General features: G+C 39.1%; 1 long non-coding RNA gene across 2 annotated transcripts in view; it reads right to left on the minus strand.

The window, feature by feature from the left end:
* LOC122234285 overlaps positions 1-16,646 on the minus strand; it is a 33,332-nt gene that overhangs the window by 8,278 nt on the left and 8,408 nt on the right. Inside the window, exons 2-6 of one of the 2 annotated variants that reach the window (XR_006212048.1) lie at positions 14,901-14,948; positions 14,130-14,248; positions 5,926-6,059; positions 4,842-4,910; positions 1,521-1,706 (exon numbers count right to left, since the gene is read on the minus strand). This is a non-coding gene — a long non-coding RNA (uncharacterized LOC122234285). Of the gene's footprint in view, positions 1-1,520; positions 1,707-4,841; positions 4,911-5,925; positions 6,060-14,129; positions 14,249-14,900; positions 14,949-16,646 lie in introns of those variants that run through there. The other variant, XR_006212049.1, reaches the window with a different exon arrangement.

Genomic DNA, 16,646 nt, shown 5'->3' on the forward strand with positions numbered 1-16,646 from the left:
GTAGTCATGATTTTAACGTCCTTCCTCAAACAAGTAGGTTGCCAGGGGGTTAGTGAGCATCCCCCACCTTGTCTATACAGAGGGAAAGCGGGTGGTAGCAGTGTGCAGAGTGTAACATCCCCGTTCACAGGTGGGGAGGTGAATGCCAGCCATGCTGCAGCAGGAGGCTGGTCTTCCCACTGGTTCCAGCTCACTGTGTTTCCACACACTCCATTCTGTTCGCTGTTTCTGTCTCTAACCTTTCCGTTCTGACATGAAACATGGTTTTTCTTTTGTTCCCATTTCATTCTTTATTTTTCACAAACTGAATTTTCCCAAGTGCTTAAATTAATGTGTGGCTTTAAGAAGTAATTATTTCTTCTTCCTTCCACTGTCAGCGGCATTGACTGGGAGCCCAGCTCTGCTCTGGCAAATGAGTGGGCTTGTTAACACTTGCTTTGGTAGGCGGGGAGAGGACATAGGGCTGATTCCTTGAAGGTCACTAATAAACAAAGGCTATTTTAGTACTCTTGTTGTTCAATGGACTATTCCTTCTTTCAACCAACTCCTGGTTTTTATTTCTCTCAGCTCTTGGTGAATTTCATAATAAAATTCTTTATGGAATTATTTAATCATTATTAAAGAATTCTGTGCCTAAATTCTCTTCAAAAATTAAAGCACAAGTGTGATTAGAAGTTAACTGTGGTCCTATTGACTTTTTAAAACTAATTACTTACGAATATGCAAACAATGAATATTAATTGTCTACTCTTTGCAGAGCACTGTTCTAGGTAATGGACATGCATCAGTGAACAAAATTGAATTCCTTCTATCATAATTTAAACTTAAGATAATTTCACCATAGTACTGGCCAAAAGCATATAGAAGCAATTGCCAAAAATATAAATACAGAGATAAAAATCAAAATACTCAGTATTTTCTAACTAGGTTGGTTTAAAAGGTTGGTTTTGGCCTCCCTGATGGGAGAAAGGCAGAACACTTGTCCAAGTGATGACTGAGGGAGACTCAGGTTCTGAGGCAGGGTGGGAGGGATGAAGCTTTTTCAGTCACAAAATATTATGTTGGCTCCCCCAAAGGAGGTTTCGGCTCTTCAAATATTAACTCCACTATTAAGTTAGTGCAGGTGCCATACATACTCTAGTAATAGGTGAGCTGTCTGAGGGTTCGCTGTTCTCTGAGTTTCCATGGGTGTTTCAGTGGGAAACCAGACAAGGCCACGTCAGAAACTGCTAGTTAGATGCCACATGAAACCAGCAATGGCTCATTTTGAGTTAGATTTTCAAAAGCCCATTTATTCTACAATGAAATTTCATTAATTTTTCACACTCCACAGTCTAAAGCTGTGTGATAAAAAATCTTGCTTTATCTCTGAGCCAAGGCAGTATAGATTTTAAAAAAGAACACATTGAATTGTATACTGTATTTTTTTATTTAGTTAGTTCGTTTTTAGTAATCTCTATGTCCAACGTGGGGTTCGAACTCACAACCCCTAGATTGAGAGTCACATGCTCTTCCAACTGAGCCAGCCAGGTTCCCCTTAGATTTTTTTTAAACAGCCAGAACATCTTGTTGTCACATGTTTGTGTTGAAAGGATTAGGGAGAATCCTAATTTCCTCCAGGTGTTATGGCATCTCTTCATCAATAGCTGGTCGAAAAAGGACTGGAAAGATGATCTCTCCCTCATTGTTAAAAGTGGTAGTCTTGCCTGACCAAAAGAACAAAGGACAGGGTAAGGGTAGGGCAGAAAGTCCTTACCTGATTGTTGCAAACACAGAACTGATGCTTGTTGAGTGAATAAATGGTGACCTGTTCTTGAACATGTACAAAATGCCTCCAGAAGACTCCAAGAAATATTTGGGGTGGGAAGTCCTTTACAGGAGGCAGGTCTTCTGTGAACTGGTGACGTTTCCTCTGTGAGTGAAGCTGGGCTCATGTTTTTACAAAAACTTTGTGAGGCTGGGAAAGTTCAGGATGCTTCTGTTAATTAAAATGATCTAGATCCCCATGTTTCAACACTTGTTTAGCCATAGAATCTTGTTAAGCAGAAATTCTACATTTAGAACAGATAGAAGTGGAGCTTCTCTGGATGGAGAAACCTGGAACACACCCTCCTTGGATCCCTTCCTCCACAGAAGGATCCATAGAATGCAGTTTGAAAACAGAGGCAACAGATCAGTTCTGGGCTGATTATCTAAATCCTGTGAACAGGTTGAAGTGTATTTAATTTGTGCCCTTACTGTACCTCATCCTAAAGTTAAAACTTTGATCCACTGATTTCCTAATCAAATTCTGGAAGGTTACTCAATTTGTTCTTGGCTTCATATAGAAAAGAAAAATACTACCAAACTTAAGCTCCACAGATTGAATGCTATGACAAATGCTATAATATAGTCTGCCATTTGACATCAACTTTGCTTTGAGTCTTCCAATTTTCAAGGCAAATGTATGAGGGATCAAAGTTCTACTTGAGGGGGGAAAAATATCACTGCTTAAGACCCCATCATTAAAATGTTACATGACAGTACATAAGACTTAGGGAATGCATTAGAGGTTGGAATGAGTTTCATTTGATCATTTTCTTTTCATGTTGTTCCTATCATTCAATTTATTGATAATTTCACTGATAGAGTTTCATTTGATAAAAAGTTTGGGTCTTCTAACAGAGCCCAAGATCATGGTGAGTACTTCTTTTTTCCTTTTTCTTCTTTCTTTCTTCATTTCTTTTTTTCTTTTGCAACAGTTTTATTGAAATCATAATTCACATGCCATATGATTCACCTATTTGAAGTATGCAATTCAATGGTTTTTAGTATAGTCACAGAGTTGTGCAACCATTACGACAGTCATCTTTAGAACATTTTACATCACTTTTAAAGGAAGCCCCTGGGGAGCCAGGATGGCTCAGTCAGTTAAGTGTCCAACCCTTGGTTTCAGGTTAGGTCATGATCTCACTGTTTGTGAGTTCAAGCCCTGCATCAGGCTCTGTGCTAACAGTGCAGAGCCTTCTTTGGATTCTCTCTCTCCCTCTCTCTTCCCTCCTCTGCTCTCTCTTTCTCTCTCTCTCAAAAATAAATAAAAATTTAAAAGGAAGCCCCATTATCTTTTCAGCTATCACCCTTTTATGCACTCTACCACCCTAAGTAGCCACTAATCTACTCTTCATCTCTAGAGGTTTGCCTATTCTGGCCATTTCATATACATGGAACCACATGATTTGTGATCTTGTGACTGGCTTCTTAGCACAACGTTTTCAAGGCTCATTGATGATATAGCATGTAATCAGTACTTCATTCCTTCTTATGGCTGAATAATACTCCATTGTATGAAGAACCACATTTTGTTATCTATTCATCAGCTGATGGATATTTGGATTGTTTCTACATTTTTTTGACTATTATAGATAATGGTGTTATTAATATTGTATACAAGTTTTTCCATAGACATGTTTTCATTTCTCTTGGGTATATACATAGGAATGAAATTGCTGAGTCAAATGCTAATTCTATATTTAACCATTTGAGGAACTGCTACCAGCAGTGTATGAGGGTTGCAATTTCTCCATTTCCTCACCAACACTTGTTATCTGACTTTTTTATTATTACCATTCTAGTGAGTGTGATGTTGTACCTCATGGTTTTGGTTTGCATTTCCATAACGACCAATGATGTTAAGCATCTTCTCATGTCCTTATTGGCCATTTGTATATCTCCTCTGGAGAAATGTCGACTCAGATACTTTGCCCATTTTTAATTGGGTTATTCACTTTTTATTATTGCATCATAGGGGTCCTTTATATACTTTATTTTTTGAGAGAGAGAAAGAGAGAGCATGAAAGCAGTGGAGGGGCAGAGAGAGAGGGAGAGAGAGAGAATCCCAAGCAGGCTTGGCTCTGTCAGCATGGAGCCCGATGCAGGGCTTGATCCCAAGACCACGAGATCATGACTTGAGCTGAAATGAAGAGTTGGATGCTTAACCAACTGAGCCATACAGAATCCCCACGGGTACTTTCTATACTCTAGATGCATGACTTTTATTAGATATATGATTTTCAAATATTATCTCCCATTCTGTAGGTTGTCTTTAACCTTTTTGATAGTATCTTTTGGAAGTACATAAGTTTCTCATTTTGGTAACGTCCAACTTATCAATTTTTTCCTTATCTTGTTTATGTTTTTGATGTCATATGTAAGAATCCATTTCCCAATCCAAGGTAACCAAGATTCATCCCTATGTTTTCTTGTATGAATTTTATAGATTTGGCTTACATTTAAGCCTTTGATTCATTTGGAGTTAATCTTTGTATATGATTATTTTTATTATCTCTTTCTTCTTTCACTTTTAGGTATCCAGAGGTGGAAGAATCAAAATCAAGACAACCTGACTGAATAACACGTAGAAATATTAATAAACTGGTTATTAGTGTATTGAAGAAGGGGAATATTGAGGCAATGGGGTTAGTTGGTTTTATGTTTGTATGACATATTGTGTGATCTACACATCCAAAGCTTTCTGGGTAAAATTGTGGTCAAACAATATTCAGAATTTCATCTCCACTTCCTTGCAAATGAACACTTCTTCCATTTTACTTATGAATATTCATACCTTGTTTCCATTCTTGCTATACAAGCTGTTTTGAACAGTGCTGCTTACATAACCCAGTTTTTGTTCCTCATTAAAAAAAAAAATCTGCTTTCTCCACAGGCGTACACACACACACAAACACACACACACACAAACACACACACACACACACACACACACACAATGCTACCTCTTTCCAATATGCTCATGTGTTTGCTGGCACAGATGTCCCTACAATTCACCTCTTCTTGTCACTCACCTTTTAAGTCTTGTATACATCTGAAGTTTCTTACTTATTTTTACAGGCGCATTTCAGCATGGGGCCAATCTGGATAAGAAGAAAACCCACAATGGTAAGGAAGGGCAAGATAACACACTAGAGTATTTAGTCATTCCTTTGTGTTTTAGTATAGAAATGTAAGATTTAGCCATGGAGTAAGTATAATGCATAATTATCACATTTGGGATGCTAAACACAGACACTGCATTCACTCTGTGCATAGAGTTAGATGTGGTTAATGGAAAATGCAGGTTTTGCATTTTTCCAACAAAACAAGTGAGTGGGGGTGGAAGGAGACTGGCATTCTGATGATTATTTCAGAATACTAATGCCTACAGAAGCCGTAGCAATGTTGGCTGGTCTCCACTGCATTATGTCGACAGAAAAATGAGGGTTTCCCATTCCTCATTAGATGTCTCTTATGGAAGCAGCCCAACAGGTACTTTCGATCAACCAACAAGGAATTCTTTTGCCCCTCTATGAAGAAAATATTGTCTGAGTGCTCAAGGAGAGCCAGGCCAGGAAAACTAAAATAATACTCGTGAAGAGACTGGAGGACAATTAAGTATCAGATTATGTGATCCTGAATATAAGGGCCACAGAAGTACAATGAGGAGGGAGGTCAGTGAGCCTTGGTGGTGGGAGTGGTGGAGGTGTCATAAAGCTTTCATGGAGTATGTAGGTTGGGATTGGGTTGTGGAGAATGAAAACAATTTTTAACATTAAAGGAGGAGGGGAAGAAGGGCTACACCTTATGTGAGGGAGAAGGACAGAAACTAAGCCTGATGATGGACCAGGCACCAGAGCAGGCCTTGTTACAATCTCACTTAGAATGTTTAACAACTCTGAAAGGGGGTGCGATAAGTACCCCTTCAAGAAGTTTAATTACTTGTTCCTGGTCACACAGCTTCTAAATAGTAACGTAATGTTTGGATAAAAAGTTCTGAATTTCTTCCCCAGCAACACACTTTATAGCTGCTGTCCTGCAGACTCAGAGACTGGAGCTATGATCAATGCTCTCTGCATCAGCTCTGGTTCCTTCCCACTGCTCTCTCTGACTTACCAGGCAACACAGAGACTGAAAACCTCTGTCAGATCAGTGGGTTCCCAACTTGTGGATCCTTAGAATCTTCTCAGGAGTTTAAAACAAGCAAGCAAGCAAACAAATAGGATCTATTTCTAGACCCCACTCCAGACCTAATGAAACCAAATATCCAGAGATAAGATGCTTAGATCATTTCCAATTGTCCTCCAGCACTCCATATATTACCATGGAAAAGTAGGCCAAGTGATAAATGTCTGTCAAATGAATAATACATTAGCTAAAGTCATTGTTTAATCTAGTGATTTGATGACTGTAAGTTTCTTGTTTGCCTTGTTTTGTTTCTTCAGTATTATACCATGGTCATTCTTTTGGGGAAATATCTATTTCTGAGTGATGAACATGAGGACTGTGGGCTTTTCCCAGCCTGGAGTCCATCCATTTGGAGTGAACCCAAAGTGCACTTCACCAACGCTTACACAAAGGCAGATGTGGGGCACCTGGGTGGCTCAGTCGGTTAAGCATCTGACTCTTGCTTTTGGCCAAGGTCATGATCTCATGGTTCATGAGATCGAGCCCTGTGTTGGCCTCTGCGATGACAGTGCAGGGCCTGCTTCGGATTCACTCTCCCCTCCTCTCTCTCTGCCCCACCTCTCAAAATAAATAAATAAGCTTAATTTTAAAAAAAGGAAAGAAAGGCAGATGCATGTCTCCTGGCACTGTGGGAAGATCCACACACCAACTTGCTTTGCAATCCTGGCTCTCTTTTAATCCTAGTCTAACCCAATTGTGTTAAAACCAGCCTTGACTATTTCTATTTTCCCAGACTAACACATCAATGTTTTGTATCCTCTTTACAATTGTCCTATGGACTAGAAAGGTGGTTGATAGACCCTTGCTGATTTTCCTAAATGCGCAAATCAACAGTGGTTGCTGACTTTTGTAGTAGGGTAGAAGACAGGAGATTGGCAAGTAAGCTTACTTGGTCTTTATTAATTCCATTTGTAATGTGATTTAATGTCCAGTTGTAGATGGGTCTTGGGTTGTATTATGTTCATCAGGTTGATTTAAACATTGCTTGATTTGGTTGCAAAGTGAAGTGCTTGATCAAGTGGTTCTGTGATTTTTCCATCACTTTTCTTTCCATATCCATCCATTTTACCACGCGACCAAGGCTTCCCACTGCGTCATCCAGATCTCCTAGAGACATGCGATTGGAGATATGTGACCACGTAATTAGAAATACGGGAGTTCTCCAAGTTTAAGAGTGCTTCAGTCATAGACATAATTATTAGTGTAATAAAAACAGGAAAAGTCTAAATGAGATTCACCTCCCTTTAGTATCCAGGGGATCTCAGATGATATTTCAGCTTTGGTTCATTTTCCCTTCTGCATTTATTATTCCCTTATTATAAAATGTCACTTTGCCTATAAAATATTTTGCCTTGCTGTCAAGTTTTATTTGGTTCAGGTTTTAAGTCAGAAGCATTTGTGGCTGAACACTCCTGTCTGTGCCAAAGGAATTTTCCAAGCTACAATGTTTGTTACTTTTGTAAATACACACATTGTTTCTAAGGTAGTGTGGGAACAACATTGGCTTAAAAAAACTACACACTAAAGCAAAAGACACACATTCGCAATATGACTCAGGTCTGATGGGAACATTCCTTATCATATAAACTGAACTTTAAAAAATTGCTTTTAGAATTGATTTAGGTGGAAGAAAAGAGGCAAATAATCTATGCCATTCACAGGACAGTAGTCACTAGGGAGAAGAGCAAACTGTTTGAAGCAAAAAGAAAAGAGTTCCTTAAAAGCTTTAACACACACGAGATGATTCAGTTTTGCCACGTTAGCCTGGTCTGCTCCACTTTCCCACCCACCATTTCAATTTTAGTGACCTTTTCCTTATCATCAGGCTTTCAAAACCATCATCCAAATTTCCAGCTGCTTCTCCTGCCTGTAAAACACCAGCCAACCTGGTGGAAGCTCCCACCGTTGCCCTTTCCTCCTACTGCTTCTTCCTAAATAGAAACTCTTCATTAAATTAATTGTCTCCATCTAGTTTGATGGGCAACAGCCTGTTACCAGGGGCCTATCCCTTCCCTTAGTCTTTGAAAGGGGAACGAATCAAAGTACTGACTGTAGTGCCATGAGAAACAGTTTTTATTTTTAAAAAATCCAATAGGAACTCTGGTTAATTGACGCATTCAGTATGTTTTAGTTTGTGCCCATAAGATTTGTATGACCACACAAATGTAATGTTCTACCTACAATCTACCAGATTGCTTTTACCATAAAATAAGCCTTCTTTATTGCTGATGTTTGCAGGGTGCGTCCCTTATGCAGTACATGAGAAGAGACATGAATTATTTTTTTTTCAAGAAAGCCAATGATTCTCATATAAATCCAGTTTTCAAGTGTTTGTCAATAGACAAGATAGCTTACCATCACCTATAAGGACATTGGCACTTTTGACAAGAGCATAAATCAGTTAATAGATTTAACTTATTTTCAGAGGAGGGGATTTACTTTAATGAGGTTTTGCTTTTGCTAAATCCATCATGGATGGAATTCCTACCTTTATCACAACTCCGGATGAATTGCTTAGGCCACCCTTTAGAATGTGTCACAATGGCCACTGTCAGCTTTCAGTCACGACAACAGAGGAGCACCAGTGATTTGTGGCAAGTACCACACTGATGTGTATGTACTCGTGGATTATCTCCATTTCAGACTCCATTGCTACCAACCGAGTTGCATTAGGTATTGTTCATTATGACTGAATAACTGTATTTTAAGTTGCATACAACCTTACTGTATGAATAAAGGCTAATAAAGAACCAATGGGGAAGGAAAATCCCAAACTAAGTGTACTAAAAATATTCTACATTTTTTTGTTAATTTACAATAAAATTGAGGCCTTCCGATGAAGCATCAATCCACTTCTCACTGAAAAGCGAGGGTGCGGGCTTGGAAATCATCTCACTTGGTCATAACCAATGCCCAACAGTGAGATCTGATAGATCATTAGCAGGAAAAAGGGAAGAAGTGTGGTTCTAGCTGAAGGTTAGGGAAAGAGACTGAGAAGACTTTAATGTCACGCAAAAAATAAATCATGTGCAAAATAATGGGCCCATGTGTGATTGCTCCGTGAGCTTGCTTTTGCGCTTAGATTATCCCTCAATACATTAGACTTCTGGACCAAAAGGGAAGGTGAAGGATAGGGGACAACAATATTTTCAGGTGATCCCAGCCAGGAGAAAATGCAATAACTGTACAGTTGAGTCCAAAAGCCAAGAGGCAGCAGACATCCCTGATTCAGCCACATAGACAGCCCTTTCATGGCAATTTGCAAAGGTGGGTTTTTGTACTGGGTCCAATTGTCTTGATAAATAGTGCAGCTGATAAAAGCCTCCTGGCAAGGATCTTGCAGTAATTGAATAGATCCCCAGGCTGGCTGCCATCCGGGAATATAGTTCCAGACACCAGCATGGCAGGGCCACTGGGCAGCTCACCCTGGTCAGGAGTACCTCCCTGCTCTCAGAGCCAGAGGCTGCATTCCCACTTTAAAGGAGTCTCATTTCCCCCATTTTCCAAGAACAATGGGTTTTCAGCCTTTAGTGTGCCTGGGAATCCACTGAGCTTGGCTCACTCCAATTCTCCCGTGCACAGAATGGACGGTGATTTAATGTGAATTTTCATTTCTGCCTCAACAGAATGGATTTCCTGCATGAATCACCTTTATTGTGGTTTTATCCTGGGCCACTTAGCCAAGTTATAAATGATCTTTAGAGGCATGAGATAAATCTTCTGCCCCTTTGATTCACCAATTCTATGAACCAAAAAAGCTTAGGCTTATTTAGCCATCTATTTTCAGAGACGCCAACAAGGCTTTTGGTAGGCTGACGGCAGAAGACGGATGGTCAGTTTTGGGGTTGTCTATGAAATGGCTCGTGCGAGAATTCCTTGTATTCCCTGCCCTGTCATTTGTCTTCCCAAATTCCCTTAGCAGATCTTCTTCCACCTCCGAATTCATGCTGTGTGCAGGGCTCTATCTTTTCAAAGTTGCAACCTTGTTCCTAATACCACCTTGAACAGGTTCTGTTCTCTAAATACCGACTGGGGCATTTCTGGGTAGGATGGGCCAAAGTGGGTTCCACAAACTTCCAGGATCAGCCTCATTAACTAGGTGAAGCTATCAGGGTTCTATTTTCCCTTCCTCTCTCTCTAAGCAAAGAAACAAACAAAAAGCAGAGATTGCGTTTCAGGCAGTTAGTTGCCTTCCGAACAGATCTTCAATTTTTTCTTTCACCCTCCATCAGTCCTTCAAATCAATGTCTTATTTTGGAAATGTTCCTAGTAGCTCAAGGCGGTTCACAAAGAGTAGATTTCCTGGGTGAGCATGTGAGCAGTCCCCCCTGATGACAGGGGCCCTGTAGGCTCTTAGAGCTCCGCTTGGGACTGGCCTTGCTCGCCTGAATGAGGCTGCTCTGCTCTTCTCTCCACTGCACGTTCCCTTCCCAGAAGCCAGCACTCGGGTAATCTGTCCTTGTCAGGATCTGGCACTGATGTGTGTAAGTAAACATCTAAAGGCAGCAGCCAGCTAAGGAGCATGGCTAATTCCTCCCTGCTCATTGCAGACCTCTGTCTGGGACTCACCCTGTCACCTGGTGAGTTTGTCTTTTTGCAGGGGATAAGTGCCACTAGAGGCAGTTGGGAGTCTTCCTCAACAGGTTGACTTTCATTTCTAATGAAGCTTTTCAGAGACACCCTGGCCCTCGGCTACATACCAGGAGGAGGACATGAGGTAGACCCTCTATGCAGGTTTATGGATATGCTCTGTTGGTCCTTCTATGATAACAATTTGTGCCCATTTCATACATCAGTGCCTCTTCAAAATGATGGCCAATACCCCAAGAGGGACCTTAGCTGGATGAAAGTTATCAGCTGCAAAGCCCAGAAGTTCATTTCCCTGGCAAGATGGAAATTTGGCAATAGTTTAAAACTTTTTTTTTTTTTTGAAGTATAGGCACATGAGCAGTTACAAAAAAATAGTACAGAGTGGCCTGATGTTACCATTATTCAGCTCTCCCCCAGTGATACCATTTTTTATATAGTACATTATATATATAGTACCATTTATAATATAGTACATTAATACAATTAGGAAATTGGCAATATTTTCATGGCAAAGGAGAATAAGCATCAAAAAGCCTCAAATGTACACTTAGTATTTAGAGTTTTGGTCCAAATTTATTTCTTTACTTAAAGAATGGCTATAGGCGTGCCTGGATGGCTTAATTGGTGGAGTGTGTGACTCTTGATCTCGGGGTTGTGAGTTTGAGCCCCATATTCAGTGTAGAGATCACTTAAAAAATAAAATCTTAAAAAAAAAGAATGGCTACAAATTAGTCACATGGGGACACTCCATGTGTCCCAAAAAAGAAGGTGCCCATTAAAAGCCATTGCAGGCTATTTTGACCTCTACTCTCACACAGAAGAGATTCTATGCAAAAAGTGGTACACTATTCAGAAAGAGAGTCTTTCAAAAATAAGGGCCTCCAAACACTCTTAGTTACCTTTAAAAATAGGTGTTCTTGGCTAATTGGGTCACTCCTGGCATCTTTTTATGGGGTCCAATTCCTCAGATATCTTGACTACTATGTTGGCTAAATGAAGTTCAGGAATAATGGAAGAGCCAGCCTTTTTAATAATCGTGTACCTAGGATGGGTTGGCAGAATGTGGTTGATATTTATTTATTACATAGGAGGTAAGAGCTCAGCTCCTGAACTCAGACAGGACAGGTTTAAGTCTGTCTTAAACAGACTTTCTGATAAAAGTTGACTTTGAACAAGTTATTTGACTGCTCTAAGCCTCAGTATTCTTGAGCATAAAATGAGAATGACATAGTACCTGAGAAATCAGTGCCAATTGATTGGAAAATCTCGGGCATATAGTAGGTGCACAATAAATTTAGCTGTTGGTATGAATAATCACTTTTAATTAGGGTATTCTGGGTAATAATTTTTATTTCATGCAGTTGCTTCAAAGTCAGTCCAGATAATTTGTGAAATATCTTTCAGTCTTATGGTATGAAAAGTAGCTGGAGGAGATTTACTGTTCCTCATATTTGGAGAACCATTTGGATTTCCACTGAAGTTATTATTTTCAAATAGTAATTGCTTAATATCCCATCATGCATTATAAATCATTGCATAACTTCCAGATTAACTGTTTGTTGAAAAGGTATGTGCATAATAACATAGTCTAAAATTGGATCAAAACATAGTCACAAGATTTTCAAGTCTAAAGTTAATATAACTGAGGTCTATATAACTAACTTAAAGTTAATGCATCTAGATCCATATTTACCTGGACATTTATTTCTAAAGTAACAGATACCAGGTTGGCTGAGTGGCTCAGTTGGTTAAGCATCCAACTTTGGCTCAGGTCATGAACTTGTGGTTTGGGGTTCAAGCCCTGCATCAAGCTCTGTGCTGACAGCTCAGAGCCGGGGGCCTGCTTCAGATTCTATGTCTCCCTTTCTCTCTGCCCCACCCCTGCTCATATTCTCTCTCTCTCTCTCTGTCTCTCTCAAAATAAATAAATATTAAAAAAAAAAAAGAAGGTAACAGATACCATTGGAAGTGCTTGTAACAATAAGTCAAACATTAAGGAACATTAATTGTTTTTGAAAAAATGTGTATTTGTTGTGAAAAGTAGATCTGTTACCATGGTTGCCTATGTCTTGTTTATAATTGTAGGTTTTCTGTTCCTGGGAGTTAAAGTAGTTGAGGAACCAATAGCAAATCTACCCTTTCAACATCAGCCCTACCTCAGTTTATAATTAGTTAATAAATCACTGAAAATTGCATGTAAATAATTTCAGACTTTAGATTTTAGAGTGAATGGAGAAGCATCCCCAAAATATGTTTACACTTCTTTTTAAACAGAATATTAGACTCCCATTTATGTTGGCATAAATTAGTAGCATGAAAAAAAATCTCAAAATTTTTCTGAAGAATTATCAGCAAACAGTGTTGGGAAAATGAAAGGAGGCTTGATTGTTAGGAGGTTTTGTTGCCAGATAATGTGATGCTTTGTAAACAAAGACTGCTCTACAGTGATCTAGCACAAAAGGCAGACCTCTTGGATTGGAAATATGTCATTTTAGGGTTTATATTTCAAAAACTGACACCTCATAAGTAACTCTAGTCTTTTGGCTTCTTATACTGAGAACCAACCCAAGTGAATTCAGTGTCAGAAAAGGGCACTGATGCCCAGGACCAAAACTCAATCCTCTGTATCAAATGATCATTAGCAATGTGTATCTATGCTTTCTTGGTTTTCCTCTTTTGGGGAGAAGGAGCAGACAAAGTTGCTGTCTTGAAATTTTTGTGAACTGTGTTTTCAGAGTAACAGAAATGTTAGAAAAGATCTGTTTCCACTCGGATTCTAACAGTGTGGTCTCAGACAAATAGACAAATTAGCAAGACTTTCTAGGTAAACAACCTAGAAAGATTGGTTGATCAACACAAGAAAAGGATAGAATTTTTTTAAAAAAAATTTTTTTTCCACGTTTTTTTTTTTTTAATTTATTTTTGGGACAGAGAGAGACAGAGCATGAACGGGGGAGGGGCAGAGAGAGAGGGAGACACAGAATCGGAAACAGGCTCCAGGCTCCGAGCCATCAGCCCAGAGCCTGACGCGGGGCTCGAACTCACAGACCGCGAGATCGTGACCTGGCTGAAGTCGGACGCTTAACCGACTGAGCCACCCAGGCGCCCCAAGGATAGAGTTTTTAAAGAAAATGTAAGTTAATATCAGATATCTGGATATGGAACTACTTTCGAACATAAAATTAGTGATGGAATGAATCACAAAGAAAAATAATATATTTGACTGCTTAAAAATGAACTGTCACAAGGTAAAATATCCTAATACAATTATATGCCAAACAGGAGCAATTTTAGCCGCCAATAGGCACAGGAAAAACAGAATATTTTTAATATTTAACAAGTTTATATTGTAAAAAGAGAAGAGTCACTAAGTAGCAAATGATAGAAAGAGACAATTTACACTAGAAGAAATAGAACTGGCTAATAATTATAAGAAAGCACCTAAAATTGCTAATATTAAAATAATGAAATTTAGAAATAAGATACGGTCTTTTCCTTCATGAAATTAGCAAAGAATCAAAATACTAGGTATATAGTGTTACCTTTCAATGTCGTTCCCTCAGTATGCTGAAGGCCAGCGTTCTAGAGGTGAATCATCTGGATCCCAAATCCAGTTGTACGACATTGGAAAAGTTATGCAACTTCTTTGTCAGTCTCTCATCTGTAAATAGGTATGAGAGGATACCTACTTCATATTGGTATGGTTACAGTTAATGATATGACACACATAGAGCATTTAGCACTGTGTCTGGTACATAAGACATCAAAAAAAATGGTAGCTGCTATCAGCTACTGTTACAGTCTCATTCACTGCTGGTAGAAGTTTAATCTACAAATTGCAATAAAGCAGAAGGCAATATGGCAATACTTAAAAGCGTTAAAAATAGTCAAGTCTATTTTTAGGAAACCATTCCAAGAAAGTAATCTGTTGTGCACAAACATTATGTGCACATGATATGCACAAACACTATCTTTAGATGGTCATAAAGATAAAATGTTCCAAATGATCTAAATGTTCGATAATGGAGAAATGAATTTAACTTGATTACACGGCATCATTCTATGGTGGAGCACAACATGACTATGAAAATTATGCTTTTTGAGGAAGTTTTAATGACTGGCATACACTTATGAAATAACATGAAAGAAGCAGAATATGAAATTATATTTACAACACACCTCAATTATGTGAACATAGATATACATTAAAGACATAAATACAGAAAACTATGAAGGAAACAACATTTTAGTGGCTGTTGTTTCTGGGCAGTGAGATTATGGGTATTTTTAAAAATATGCTTTTCTGTGCTTACTTTTTCTATAGTGCAGCTGTGTCATTTTTTCCGCAATTAAGACGAAACCTGAATTCAGAAAAGAAGATTTGAGATGGCATAGTGGGACATGTCATTTGTTCCTCATAAAATTTAAAATGTTTTCAAAGCTCTCAGAGGAGAAACAAGAGGAAATAAATCTGTAAGAGACACAAACATAAACGCATTTATGTTTTGATCTTGACTGATGCTTATATGGGCTAAACTTAATCTCCACCCACCGTCGAGTTTCTGTTTGCAACTACAGTCAATCAGTTGATTCACAATGTTTGTTTCGGGCCTTCTCTATGCCAGGCACTGGGCCCCGCAAGGGAGACCATGTTGAGCAAAGCAAGACCTGTCTTTACCCTCACTGAGGGGTCAGGGGAAGATATAGCAATTCCAGATCAAAGGCTCAACAAAGACACTCAGGCCCTCATGTATTTAGAGATTTGTAAATTTGTTAGAGCTGTTCTTTAGTTAAAAAAAATATAAAGTGCTTTCCCTACCCCCCCCCCCCCCCCATTATAAGGAATGTTTTCTAAAACCAAAAAGAAAAACAAGATGTCCAAAGTTTCTGAGATGCTGGCCTTGTAGATGTGGCTGGAGGAAAAGGTAGCCTGGGTCTCAGGGAGGGAGTTGATGTGTGAGGACACAGGGTTGCTCGCTGTGCTCCAGGTCACAGAGAATGCCATTGTTTGTTCTTGGAAACTGTTGCTTTTGTTCACCAACTCCCCCACCCTGCCCCAAAGGGAGCACATGAGCGATCGCAGTCCTGGCTTACTGTTCCTTTGTAAAGCACCCTCATTCCTTCTTGTCAGCATTTCTACCATTTAGTGACCTTGATAAAGATAATTAAGCAAGCAATAAAAATGGCTCAGAAGAAAGCAGGTTCATATGAAGTTGTTTCCCAGTATGGAAGAATGAGCTCCTTTTTCACTCTGCCCCATAGTAAATACACACTCACATATCTGCATTTATATTTGTACATGTGCACATACACATATATGCACATATAACAATGCAGACAGGCTTTTTAGAAATCAAAAGGCTGAAGCACATGGAGACATTTTTGTTCAGAGAGAAAATGCACTATGCTATTAGTACATGAAAAATAAAACAAGATTTATATACCCTGAGGAGGCCACAAAGCTTTTCTACAAATGTTATGATTATAATCCCAAGTAAAAACAGATTAGAAAGATTTGTTCGAAATAATAGTTCAGGTAACCACCATTCAACCACCTGCAGCTTCACCTTTTGGGAAAATAATCAAGAATGAGAAAATTCAAAAGTATAGCCAGGGTAGACACTTCACTAATGCAGCCTCCCCTTCCCCCACTAGGCCCCCACTCTTCTCACTCGGTACACGTTTCTGACAAACTACATTTAGCTATCAGCCTTCCAAGACCTCTGGAGATTAGACACAGGAGTCCTCCCAACTGCCTTGGTGTATTGATGGCAACATGAAATAACAATTAAAAGTAAGGGGGAAAAAATAAGAAAACCATAAAATGTATGTTCAAAGATTCAAGGAACAAAGTCGCCTGGTTTCATATACCGTAGAGAAATAGTCCTCAGCGAGCCCTGAAGAAATGGCTCCTTAAGTATGCTGTACAGGACACATTTTAACATGCATTGTGCTAAATGTTTCTTTTTTCAGTTTTTTAAAAGTAAACTCTATGCCTAACATGGGGATCAAACTCCAAGATCAAGAGTCGCATGCTATACCAACCAAGCCAGCCAGGC

This window comes from Panthera tigris, chromosome A2, assembly GCF_018350195.1.
Source record: "Panthera tigris isolate Pti1 chromosome A2, P.tigris_Pti1_mat1.1, whole genome shotgun sequence".
NCBI classification, from domain to species: domain Eukaryota; kingdom Metazoa; phylum Chordata; class Mammalia; order Carnivora; family Felidae; genus Panthera; species Panthera tigris.